Source organism: Narcine bancroftii, chromosome 1 (assembly GCF_036971445.1).
Source record: "Narcine bancroftii isolate sNarBan1 chromosome 1, sNarBan1.hap1, whole genome shotgun sequence".
NCBI classification, from domain to species: Eukaryota; Metazoa; Chordata; class Chondrichthyes; order Torpediniformes; family Narcinidae; genus Narcine; species Narcine bancroftii.
The window spans coordinates 65,455,977-65,469,083 of NC_091469.1; positions in this window are offsets into that span (position 1 = coordinate 65,455,977).

Below are 13,107 nucleotides of genomic sequence, written 5' to 3' on the forward strand. Positions count from 1 at the left end.
GTAATTAATGTGGGAAAAAGCTGCAGCTAAAAGTGGAAAAATTAATGAGAAAAAAGAAATGGAGAAAGTGTACACAAGAATGGCAAAAATCTAAAGAAATAAACTGGAGGAAATAAATGCAAGTCATCAAAGGATAGTGTAATGCAAAGAAGAGGGTGCACCAAAAAAATACTAAGTCCTGCAGGCTGGATGTGAGAGGGAAGAAATCGGGCACCATAATGGTTAAAAGAAACAAAGGATGTTATACCCAGTGAATGGAAATTTCTGTGTGTGTGTAAGAGAAAGATGTGCACATATATTAGCTTTGTGATAATTTTCGCAGATTGAATGCATTGCATTGATATGTTGCTACCTAATTGTATTGTAAGTTATATAACAAATTAACATTTTTTAATACTTTTTTTTTCCAAGAGGTGAATGTCAATTTTTGACAGCTTTTTTCTCAGCTACAGATTTGAAGTGACATTTTTTGGTTAACGAATATAGGGTGAAAAAAGAAACCCTGGGGGCCCATGTCAGGTATGACGACTCTATTCTTGCAGAAACGATGAGAACAAGGAATCAAAAGATTCCACCCCCGATGTGCACCCCAGCAGCTACAATTTCATTTGCCTCGTGCCTCACTAATTATGAAGCAGGAGGAGTTAAACGAGTTTGATTCCACTTTCAGCTTAGAAAGGAAGAAACTTAATTAAGAAAGGAGGAAGGGGTTAAAAAAATCAAGCTGAAAGTTATCTGCAGTAATATGAAACCTGACTTCTAGTGTGCTACTCTGTGAAACCTAAGTAAAAATCCAAATGGGCTTTATTAACTATATCAGATCAACTCAAAACACGTATGGAACTTAACCTGTTTTTTTTTCCCCCAAGTGCCATTAAATTTTGAATCCTGTTATGTGAAGATCTGTGCTAACGACTAGTTGCCTGGAATGTAAACCTCTCACAGAAGACACTGCATAGGAATTTTGGAGATTATGAAAGCATACCAGACTAATACTGCAGATCAAACATTTAACACCAGCCCTCAGTTTAATTTAATGCAACCTTTATGCAATGCTTACCAGAAAAAAAACGACGTTATTGTTTAAGACAAATTTAAACTGGTCAGACAATACCAAAGAACAAATAATGTGGAAATAAAATGATGCATCAAATAAATGGAAAAAAAAATTAGAACAAGGAAGGAGACCCACAAGAAGTGGGAGAAATAAAAATAAACACCTGGAGAGACAAAGTGAGCCACAGGGGAGAAAATTTTGGGATCCCAATTACATGTCTGGCATATCGACCCTGAACTTAGTAATCAAAGCAAAGCTAATATGAATGGCAGCTCCCACCCTGTCTGTGTAGTATATTTTTTAAAGACTGAAATTAAACTTTTTTCTAGGAGTTACAAAACCTAACCTAGTTATTTGGATGAGCAGCAGGGGAAATCTAAAAAATTTTGTAGAGTTCACTTTACATTCCCACACTCTCACCTTAGAGAGAATTTTTTTCTGCTATCCCTTCATGACTGAATTAACCCTTTGTTCTGCTAATCTTAAGTGCCAGTGCTTTTAAAACAGCACTGAGCCCAAGTTAAATGTTCTACTTGAAACTCTTTAAAGATAAAACATGTTATGAACCAAAAAAAGCAAGGAATGAGCAGATCTTTAAATACATGCAGATTTTTTTTTAGGCATTATAAACAAATTGATTTATCTAGTCCCCATTTTTTCCCCTCGCTTGTGAAACTTTCATACATTGATTCAACATGTTAGAGAGAAACAGCATTATCAGTTTTTCCCTTGTACTATCATTTCTTTTCCCTTTAAAATAGTAGACACTTATTGCTTCCAAAAGATTAATTACTTTGGAACTCTAAAAAAATTGAACGTTGATTTGAGATTCAGTCCCAGACATAAAATGAGAATTATTTAAGGGATATTGTTAGAAATCACCAGCGATGCAGTCAAAATATGTAATAATTAGCAGGATGTGAAAATTAACATATACTTAAAGCTCTATACAGAGCCTTCCATTTTTTCAGTATTTGGATTTTTCACTTCATACAGATTGCATTCTTTTGCCTGTAAATGACAGGGAACCCTGAGAGGAAGGTCCCAGGGTGGGGGAGGAAATAAACTAACTGCTTTAAGTCAACAGACCAGATTTTTACATGTGATTTATAGTAGAGGGATGCCTCTACTGCTGAGAATCAACAATAGGAATAGAGGGGTTAGGCCCCCACATCCTCATACTCAATTATAGATTAGCTGGCCAGCCAAACAAGTGAACAGTATCTGATATCTTTGTTACTTGATAATGTACACAGTGGCAAGGAAGGAATAATAAATATTACTGAAATAAAACCTCACTGTAGGCCTGGTGGCATCCATATTTAAGTGAAGCAGATGAAAAAAAGAACAAGGAAATGCTTTGTGACAATAATACGCCATGCCAGCAGGGACGCACCTCTTGCCATGAAGCCATTTTTTGCGTTTACAATTACCCATCTTTTTTTGTTTATAATCAGATTTTGCCGAATTATCGCATTGCTGTAAATATTACTTGATAGTGCATGTTTTAGTCAGTGGATTAAGGCTAACCCAACCACCAATATTACTTTGACTGTTAAGTCAGTACAGTTGGTTAAAAATTTGTTTTACTACCTTGACTATTTAAAACTTTGTTAAGGGCAATAATTCCCTGCTATGGACTGCCTGAGGCACTGAATGAAGATAATGATCCTTTATATCCAAGATAAATGGATAATTATACAAGGAATTGGGGATTGTGCAGTGTTTCCATTACTCCCATCAAAACTAGACAGCAGGAATAGTTGAATGTGCAAATAGAACATTAAAAAACTAAGCTGGCACAATTGACTGAGGAAACAGGGCTAAAATTGGCTAACAGTGCAACCCCTAGCATTGTTTAAAATGCAGGCGACACCATAGACTAATTCAGGGCTATCTGCTGCAGAGATGATCCACGGACAGCCCATACGAACACTTTGGGGAGCAAAAGCCCGCACCGCCAGTAGGGATGGATTTATCATTAGGCATTGACATGAACAAATATTTAGGTAATCTGACTAGGACTTTTTTGAGTGATGTATTCACAGGTACATCAAGCTCATCTAAAGGAGGACAATTCACCAGAATCAACTGGGGGAGGGGGTGAATATCCTAACATTGGACCTGAGAATTACATTCTTGTAAAGAATTGGGATTGCAAGAAATTGGGAACTCAGTGGAAAGGGCCATTTTAGGTGCTGCAGTAAAAGCTTGAAGGACAGCCTCACTGGGTACACCGCACCGACTGAAGGAAAACGGTTCATCAAAGATATTAAGACCTTTTATAACAAACTGAGAAAGAATTAAAGCCCAACGGCAACATAAAAAACTTTTTTTATTATGACCTTTTGTCACCTTGACACTTCAATTGAATGCCAGTCATGAATGAGAGAAATGTTTAGTGAAAGCATGATGTCTTTGTAAATGTGTTTTACTTACATGTTGATAAGATGAATGTTTATAGCTGTTGAATCTATTACCGTATTTTAACCAACCCAATAAATGACACACACCCTACCCCAGACAGAAAGTGATAGGATTTTAAGATGGAACAGATTACAGACAGGTGAAATTAAGGATATAAACATACGAAGGGCAGTAAGGTATAACATGACATCTTATATTAAACAGTGCCTACAGTTATATAACCATACTAAGGCTGGGAGAGCATCGATGTAAAACTTTTACAATACACAATGACTTATTTTTGACATATCCATGGTTGACTACTAATTGGATGCAGTCCTGTTAATTGGGATAGGTGCTTCCCATTATACATAATATACAGAAGCTATACCAATACCATGATTGGCTAGAGGTAACCAGAGTCTGTCTGCAGTACACTTTTGTAGCATCACCTGACATTTACATTTTCTGGATCCATTCCTTAAAATCGGCTCTCTCCCAGGCTTCACAATTTTGACCCCTTGCCATGACAAAAGCAGACAGAGATTTTGTTGCCCTTCGAGAGTACAAGAAAGCCATCCAAAGAGCTGGTTTGCTGACTCAGAAGCTGGGGCTATTGGCTAATAAAATAGCTAAGGGGCTCCAAGTAGCTGGGAAGGTGGTGTCAGCAGAGGTGGTTACCATCTGTACACTGACAATTCATAACCAAGTGGACCCTGACTATTCTGGCTGGTTGTTGGGAGACCTGTAAAATTATAGGACAAGACTACTGATCACACAGCTCTGACATTACTAAATGGGTGAACTACATGTAAAAATATACAGGGTTCATAGAAATTGATACAAAATGCCTGACCATCAACCTAGTTCTTTATTCAGTGCTTTGCTACTAGATGGAGAAAATAAAATCTTTTATGATCCCAGCTACCCTTGTAAATGTGTTGCCCAAGTATTCATCACAGCCCTTTTCTTGATCCTTTTTGTTATGGTCCTACTCAAGGGTATGCGTGCCTTAATAAAATGTGTACAATACCTTTAACAGTACATATATTAATTAGTTATTAGTTAATAATAATTAATTAGTTATTAATTATAACTAATATAATCTGATTAGTTATCATTGAAAGATAAAAGAAGGAAATGTAACAGATTTGTGGTTAATTAAGCATAATTTTGTGACATTATAAAAAATTCTGGGTTTTTCCATTGTATGTGGCCAACTCATTGCTAAGGATTATGGGATTGTAACTAAGAGTGACAGACAGGATCTGCCCAGGTGAGTGTCACCTGCGGGCCGTCCCCACCTGCCCAGAGGGTCCTGAGTGCGGTTGGTCAGCGGCCCCACCCACAGACGGCCATGCAGCCGAGACCGGCGGCAGAATCCTGCATTTGATCGCCTCCAGGCTCTTCCGTCTGCTCCCTCACCACTGCAGCAGCGGGGCCTGTTTACCGGGGGGCTAGTTAGACTGACACACAGCAGGCCCTTCAGCCCACTCTTTCTGCCCACATCTTTGCCTTGCCTATTCACACCACTTAGAGCAGTGGGAGGAAACCCACGCAGACTTGGAGAATGTACAAACTCCTTACAGACACTGCAGAATTCAAATCCCGGTTGCTGGCCCTGTAACAGAGTTGTGCTAAAAAAAAATTAATAATAATAATTAAATAAATAAATAGAAAGAAAAAAAAAGAGTGACAGACAGAAGGGAATTGTATCAAGAGCAACAATCTACATCTGTAGGATACATTAGCAGTGTTGAATGAGTAATTGAAGCAAAGAAGTGATTAAAAAGTTTTTGGAGACATCACCAAATGACTAAGTTCTAAGTTCACAAACAAATGTAAAAGCTGTTCCAATTAGTTAGAACACATGAAGTCATACATAGGCATTGATCTAATTTACGATATAAATTGACCTATTTCTGTGTGAACATTGAGAAGGGAATCTGCACTATAGGAATATCACTGATGTTTCCCCTATCTCCCTCCCACCAGTGTTACAAATGAAATATTAAAAGTGGTTCTGTGCTATTATGTTCCTTATTCAGAGATAAGGCAGACTTTAACAGATGGACTGAGAATGTTAAATCAAAATGCATTTTGTATGATGGACTGCCAAATCTTTCCCAGATGTACTTTGAACCAATTCCCCTAGGTAATTCACTGTTCCTATGGCAAGCAACGTGTGTAGCTAATTTCAGTTCTTAAGTTTTAATGCTATTATCAACTACTTTTTGAAGACAACCCATAATCAAAAAGATTCTTCCTGCTGGAAAACAGTGCTGCCTTGGTGTGATTATTTTCAGATGAGCTGTGCTCTGTGGGCACGAATTTGGCATCAGCATTAGCAGAATTTGCAGTACACTTTTGTAGCATCACCTGACATTTACATTTTCTGGATCCATTTCTTAAAATCGGCTCTCTCCCAGGCTTCACAATTTTGACCCCTTGCCATGACAAAAGCAGACAGAGTAATGGGAGGGTACTTTATGACATTTTGAATGCATTTTATGATAAATTACTAATGGATGATAAACTACTTTATGGATGACCCCACGTTTTCAAACATACCTTTAAGCAGACTACAAGCTTTGCGCTATAATAGAAATTGGCGTCCAAGACCACCAAAAATTATTTGATTGGTTAATTGTTAATTAACCTTTCAAAATAATGGCAATTGCACTGTTTATTTTTTTAAAAATTCAAATGATTTGTCAGCATCAGATGCCATAGTTTCACCATGGAGTATTGGCCAAAAACTGCACACACCCTTAAAAATCACCAAAAACCACCCCCCCCAATATTTTCCTGCAGCCAATCTCCAAGACTAGCCCAATTGGCATGAAATTCACTCAACTGCCAACCTTAGTCACAGGGGATCAGAGAGAATTTTTCACTGAGAGGGTAGGGCTATCTACCTATACAAACAAAATTTTAAATTATATCTTTATGTATACACGTTTATGATGTGTGTACACTGTGGTCCAGAAAAAGACTATGATTAATTACAAGTACATCAGACAAAACAATGAATTTAAATACTGCGATTTCCTACATCCTTGCAGAATGTAGAACTCATGAATTTTGTATCCTATGCCAAACTCAATTTTGTAAATTTTACTACTAATTCCAATCTTGATTATTTCTGACACTTCTACCCCTTTTCTAGATCTGTCTATCTCAAGTGACAAGCTATCTCCCACCATTTACAAACTCTGAATCCTAGTTACACCACTATCAAGTAAGGATGCCATCCCATTCTCCCAGTTTCTCTGCTTCAGCCACATTTGCTATCAAGATGTGGCTTCCATTCTAAATGTTCTTTTTCAGGAAGAATAGCTTCCCCTCCACTATGAGTAATAGAGGCATTTCATGCATTTCCATTTTTTAGTTCGGAATCTGTCCCTCCCCTCAAAACAGAACAGGGATAGTCATCACCTTTCACCCCACCAGCATTCAGCACTTTATCTTGTAATTTCCACCAACTGCAACTGGGCCCTACCACCAGCCACATCCACCCTCTGTAGATTGCTCCTTCTGTAACACCCTTGTCCACTCATCCCTACCTACCCACCTACCTCTGTGACCCCTAGTACTTTCCCCTACAACCACAGGTGGTGTAACACCTGGCAGTATAAGAAAGCAGCCTCTATCCTCAAGAATCCCCACCACCCAAGCCACTGCCTTACTTTGACTTTTTGTGAACTATTTTTATATAAGGTGGTTTATATAAATGTTTGCACTGTGATACAGCCACAAAATAACGAATATCGTGACTTGTTCATGACAAATTTTGATTCCTCTTCACCATCATCTAGGAACTCAAACAGCCCTTCCATACAAGGCAAAATTTCATGTCCATCTCTTCTAACCTCATCTACTGCATAAATGAGAATTCCATGCAAACAAGCTCAAATTTACCAGGGAAGCATTAAATGAGTGTAGGTCTTCATTCTTGTTCCTTTTAATGTTTGATTAGATTTGTAATTAAGCTGGTTTCCTTGTGTTTTGTTAATGTTACTCAAACCTTTCATGAAATTGGTCTTTCATTACTGATTCTGTCATTCAAAAAGAACCCAAAATAATCAGAATCCTGCTTTAATCAATATACTTCTGCACCAATTTTTTTTTTAAAAAAGCAAATCATTATATTGTTCAGCATTTTAATCCAACAACAAAAAAATTCTCATTAGGACAGTGGTTCTCAATTTTTTTTGCCCTAGGCCCCACTTAAATTTTTCAAAAAATGTACACCCCGGGGGGCGTGGCAAGATGGCATAGAGACCAGACGTGTAATCCCTGCCCTCTCTGGTCAGACTTTTAAGTGCCTATTTTTAACCATTTATTTTTAATTTAAAAACTTTAATTTTCAGTTTGATATTTTGGTGAGCCATTATGGCTGCTAATACAAAAAAAAACTAAGCCTCAGTTTCAAAAGAAGATATAGCTTCGAAGTCCAGAAGAATTGGGGCCTTAACGACCTGGAACAGCCTCAGATCCACTTTTAGCGATCCCCAAGCTTCAACGATTCCCGGTGGGGACAAAAGCTAAGGTAACAGCTACTCACCAGTCTTAAGATGGTGCTGGTTCAACCTGTTCTGCGGAGGAAGGAGCACGCTCTCGAGAAGTTGGGCACGAGCCTGGAGGCTTGTTACAATGAACATCCCCGTTGGAAGAGACGGGAGCGCGGAGGAAGAGGATTGTGACGGCAGACACGCAGTCTACAGCGATTGTGGGCTTGGGTGGTGCCGTTAATTACGGAGAACTCCGTAATTTTATGAAAAATGGTCTGCGGGGGGACAGCAGCGACAACCCCCTGAGGAAGTCGAGGGGTCGTCATTGGGTGTCCAAACTCGCAGCAAATGACTAGAATGCTGCCTTTTGAAGAACAATAAGAAGAGGACTTACCTTACTCTACCACTGTACAGGAAATGGAAGAAGAGCTGGAAGAAAGTGAGTTACAACTTATGGAATCGGATCCTGCATTTCAAACTGCACTTCAGCCTGTCTACATGATGCTTGAAGGTATTGCTTCTTATTTGGATGTTATTACTGGTCAATTTAACCAGCTGGTTCAAATGAATACTAATATAACCTCAAGCCTAACTGTGGTTAAGGCAGAAGTGAAAGAAAATCGGGAAAACTTAAAAAAAATTTGAAGCTTCTTTTTCTGAATGTAAACAACAGGTACAATCCAATACAGAAACAATAGTAAAGGTGGAAAAATCAGTTAAAGATTTAGGAGCCTGGGAAAAAGAGTTAAAAAAAAAAAATGGCCTATTTGGAAAATCAAAGCAGAAGAAATAATGTGAAAATTGTGGGTTTGCCAGAAGGTATAGAAGGTCAAGATCCTGACAAATGTTTTAAAAATTGGATTCCCCAGATGTTGGGGGAAGTCTTTTCCAGATGGATTGGTATTGGAAAGAGCACATAGAGCTTTAAGACCACCCCTACCTGGTCAACCTCCAAGAGCTGTGTTAGTTCGTTGTTTGAATTATTTGGACAGAGAGACAATTCTTTGACTTGCAGTTCAAAATGCAAGACAAAGGCAAGCTCCAATGATGGTTCAGAATAGCAGAGTTTTCTTCTACCCTGATTTGAGTCAAGATATCATCAGACGTTGACATGAATTTAATCCAGTTAAAGATGTTTTATGGCGTAAAGGTTACAAATTTGCTTTTCGTTATCCTGCTGTGTTGAAAGTGTTTTATGGAAACTATCAATCTCAATTTTTTGAGAGTGAGCATGAAGTAATGGACTTTGCTAATTCGTTACCGGATGTTAGAAGACAAAGAAGTCCACCATTATCTCCTAAAAGAAAATCTGTTGGACTTGGAAATGGGCAAAATGACAGAAGAGGAAAGAACGGGAATGGAAAAAGTTCATCTACTCTTGAAATGAGTTCACCATCTGGACTGGAATCTCAAGGCTGATTTTTTTTTGTAATGTTAAAGTTTTTGATTGGCTGGCTGGGGAGGAGGGGATTGCACTAACTTCTTTATTAGTCATCAGTCACTAGTGGGTAATCCCCACCCAGTTTTTTGTTGTTTTTCTTTTCTCTTATTAACAAATATTATTTTTATTTGGAAGGCCTATATATTTTAATTTGAGGGCCCTATGTATAAAAAAATTCTTTTTTTTCTTTGTTATTATTAATTTTGTGATTATTTTTGGTATTTAACAATTGTATTTGATATATCAAATTTGAAATTTGCTACCTTTAATGATCAGGGATTAAACAACCCGATCAAGCGTAAGCAAGTTTTGGCTTACATTAAAAAGATGAAGATTGATATTGCTTTTTTTTTTACAGGAGACACATTTGAATGAAAAAGAAAGTATGAAATTGAAGAGGGACTGGGTTGGACATGTTTTTTTTTTCTTCATTTAACTCCAAAGCTCAGGGAGTAGCAATTTTGATACATAAACATTTATCTTTTGAATTACAATCAATGGAAATGAATGCAGGACGTATTCTTAAGTTGAATTGTAAGATTTTTTAAAATGAATTTTGGACTTTATTTAACATTTATGCACCGAATGTGGATGATGAAGCATTTATTTCGGATGCATTTCTGCTTCTGGGGCAAGCTAATGAAAATGGTTGGAGGAGATTTTAACTGTGTTTTGGATAAATCTTCAAAAAATGTTAAAAAATTTAAAATGGCAATTCGAAATCTTTGATGAAAGATTTTAATTTAGCGGACATTTGGCGACATCTTAATCCAACAGAGAAGGATTTCTCTTTTTATTCATCTAGACATGAATCTTTTTCTAGAATTGATTTTTTTTTTAGTATCGGCACATTTACAGGGGAAAATATTACCAGCATATAAAAGTCGGGTAATTTCAGATCATTCTTTGTTGTATTTTACTTATGAGAGTTCTGAAAAAGTTCGTGTAGCTTCTTGTTGGAGATTCAATACGATGTTGTTAAAAAGAGCAGAATTTATTGAATTTTAAAAAAAAACAAATCAATCTCTTCTTGGAAGAAAATGTTAATTCCGTTCAGAGTAAATTTATATTGTGGGATACTATGAAAGCTTACTTGAGAGGTCAAATAATTAGTTATATCTCTAAGGTTAAAAAGAATTATCTGACTAAGAGCCTTGAATTAGAGAAACAGATTGATGAATTAGAAAAGGAATTTCAGAGATATGTAACAGAAAATCAGAATAGTCTAATTTGAAATTGAAATACAGTACGTTGCAATCTTATCAATTTGAATGCTTGATTAATAGATCTAAACAACTGTATTATGAATGGGGTGAGAAAGCGCATAAGGTACTTGTATAGCAGTTAAAGAAAAAAACAGGTATCAAGGGTTATTAATGTAGTCAGATGAAATTTGACTATTACTTACAAACCTCATAAGATTAATGATGAGTTTCATTCATTTTATAAATTATATACTTCTGAGGAAAAACAGGAGAGCGGATCGATTGACTCCTTTTTATCAGTGTTGAAATTACCAGTACTAGGAGAAGACATATTGGAGCTGGAGGCTCCTTTTACTGATTTAGAAATTAAATCGGCTACGTTGGAAATGCTGAATGGAAAAAAAAAATCACCTGGTAATGATGGGTTTTCAGTTGAATTTTATAAGGTATTTTATGATGATTTATCTAGTGTTTGGAGATGTGTTATGACAGTTTAATAAACATTATGATCTACCTGAATCATGCTCTAGTGCCTTAATTACTGTAATTCCTAAGAAGGATAGAGATCCGTTAAAGGTGTCTTCATATAGACCAATTTCTTAGTTGAATGTAGATTATAAAATAATAGCTAAAGTTTTAGCTAATCAGTTGGCTAAATTTTTACCTAAGTTGATACATGTTGATCAAACAGGTTTCATAAAGAATAGGTATGCTTCAGATAATATTCTTTGAGTGATTAGTTTGATTAATAAATATTGACAGTGCCCTTACCATCCGACGGTGATATCTCTTGATGCAGAAAAGGCTTTTAACAGAGTTGAGAGGAAGTTTTTATTTAAAGTCTTAGAGAAATTTAAGTTTGGTCCTTCTTTTATTGGTTGGATTAAAGCTTTATACAATAAACCAATAGCCAGGGTATTGACAAATGGTCAGATCTCGGAACCTTTTAAATTAATTTGTTCAACTCGACAAGGTTGTCCTTTGTCTCCAGCTTTGTTTGCATTAGTAACTGAACTTTTAGGACAGTTGATACGACAAAATACACAGATACAAGATATGAGAGTTTTAGATAAGGAGTATAAAATTAAATCTATTTGCTGATGATGTACTGGTGTATTTAACAAACCCAGCTCAGTCACTTTTACACTTGAAGGAATGTTTAACACATTATGAATCTTTGTCTGATATAGTTAACTGGGGAAAAAAGTGAAACTCTACCGATAGGTGAAGGAGATTATTCAGTTTATAAAAATATTATTAATTTGAAGTGGACTGATCGAATTAAATATTTGGGTAGAAATGTGGATGTTGATTATCAATCTTTATATAAATTAAATTATGTACTGTTAATGAAAAAGATCAAAGCTGATTTGATTAAGTGGAAGGATCTTCCTATAAATTTAATTGGAAGAATAAAGACAATCAAAATGAGTATATTTCCACGTATACAATATTTGTTCCAGTCAGTTCAGTATTTACTTAATAAGAATTTTTTTTCGAGATTTAAATAAAATGGTTAGGGAATTTTTATGGAAGGGTAAATTTCCAAGAGTAGCTTTGAATAAGCTAACCTGGAAATATGCATTAGGGGATTTCGCTTACCACATTTTCAAAATTATTATGAGGCAACTCAATTTAAATTTATTAGTTCATTAATGGATTTGGAACACCCCCCCTAGTTGGGCTAAAATTGAGATGGCGTATATTTCTGAATTGAAATACATCAATTTTTGTTTTTGTGGAATTTAAATTTATTACAATATAATGTGCCTATACTAAAACATTTAATGAAGTTATGGATGAGGAAAAATAGAACAATAGGTTCTAAGGGTAAATTATTGACTTTAACACCATTATATAAAAACCAACTTATTCCTTTTTCAATGTATAATCATTGTTTATTACATTGGAAATCTAAAGGTATAAAAAATTTGGGGGATTGTTTTAAAGAAGCTCAATTTTTATCCTTTAATCAAATGAGGGAAGATTTTGGTATTTATGAGAATTCTTTATTTGTTTATTATCAACTTCGATCTCTAGTAAAACAAATATTTGATAGAGATATGATTTTACCTAAATTGATTAAATTTGAATATTTTCTTGTGATTGCACCAAAGAAGGGATATATTTCATTGATGTACCAAATAATACCGGATAGTATGGGAAAAAAAGGGATGGGATAGATCTAAAATTAAATGGGAAAAGGATATCAACTTTACTTTTTCTGAGGATGATTGGTTAGATATTTGTCATGATAGTGTTACTAGATTGATAAATGTTCATTATGCAATGGTTAATTACATTTTTTTTTACATCAATTGTATTTAACAACTGAAAAGTTTAGAAAAATATGGTTTTAGTGAATCAAGACTCCCGTTTTAGATGTGGTAATTCGGTTGGAACTTTTTTTCATGCTGTTTGGTTATGTGTACATATACAATTTTTTTGGAAAGCAATTCAATTGATTTTGGAACATTTGTATAA